This window comes from Mustela putorius, unplaced genomic scaffold, assembly GCF_011764305.1.
Source record: "Mustela putorius furo isolate JIRA1106 unplaced genomic scaffold, ASM1176430v1.1 tig00003845_pilon_pilon_pilon, whole genome shotgun sequence".
NCBI lineage: Eukaryota > Metazoa > Chordata > Mammalia > Carnivora > Mustelidae > Mustela > Mustela putorius.
Window position 1 is genome coordinate 25,648,215 of NW_025421998.1, and position 1,254 is coordinate 25,649,468.

Genomic DNA, 1,254 nt, shown 5'->3' on the forward strand with positions numbered 1-1,254 from the left:
ATGCCAGGCAGGCCACGGTATATTCTTTTTTCTATTTTTCTTTTTCTTAGACCTTTACCAAAAGTTTTCCTCACCATCCTACAGCTCTTAATATACAGGGATACTTTCTTGACATAAAAATTTTATATCAATTTTATATAAATTTTTCCAGTTTTCCCAACTATTGCCTGCTGCTTTAAATTATGTTGGCTTTCTGTATACTGTTCTTTCCATGTCCTTTTTCCCTGGCAAGTTCCCAGCTCATTCCCAGATAGAGTTAATTACTCTTTTCATTATTAATATACTTACCAAAAACATTTTAATTTATTTATAATATGTCTTTTTCCTATGTTAAATTATGACAACTGTGAAGACAGGAATGATTTATTTTCATCTCTGTACTATGTGTGTTGCACATAATATGAAATTAATCAAACAAAGGAATAATGAATGAATGTATGAATTATATTAAATTAATTAATTAATTAATTAATAACTGAGAGTGAGTAAACCACTAAATGTGCAATGGTTATTAAATCTGGAATACAACCAACCATGGCTAATGTTGTCTATTTCTTTTCCATCCATAAAAATAACTGAGGGGCCAAATAGACCTCATATAGGCATTGCACAATAGAAATCTATTTTGTTTAAAAAAAAAGTGAGTAAAATGCCAATAATTAAAAATCTGACATAAAAATCTAAATTCCTAACTTCCCTTGGAAAATCATAAGATTTGGCAACACATAGTATGCATTCTTATATGACAACTCTTGGCTCCAGTTAGATGGTAGTTGCCCCCTTTAGTCTGGCACATGCAGTTTCTGTTCCTCTATTCTTATTGTACAACATTCTCATACTCACTACTGGTATATGAACTTGACCTTGGGATTCAGTGAAGGTTTTTAGAACACTAACCTAGGATTGTTTTAAGTTGAACACCACTCTTCTCAGTAAAAAGTGAGTGATAATATATTTTAAAGAAGAGAGAAGCAGTGGAGAAATATGTAAGTACGAGGTAAATGAAAAGAAAGAGAATGTAGAAGGTCTTACCTGAATCTTAAAAGAAGCTATATAGTACAGTGCTTAATGGCCTGGATGTTAGATTCAGAGATATGGCCAGGAATTTTGCTAGACTGGACAAACCACTTAACTTCTTAGAGGTTAAGTTTCCTCATCTGACAATTAAGAGTGATAACAGTTACATTATTTCAGATCTACCCCTTAGGTTTGTTTTAAGAATTAAATATGACAAACTATATGCAGGCTCGGTTG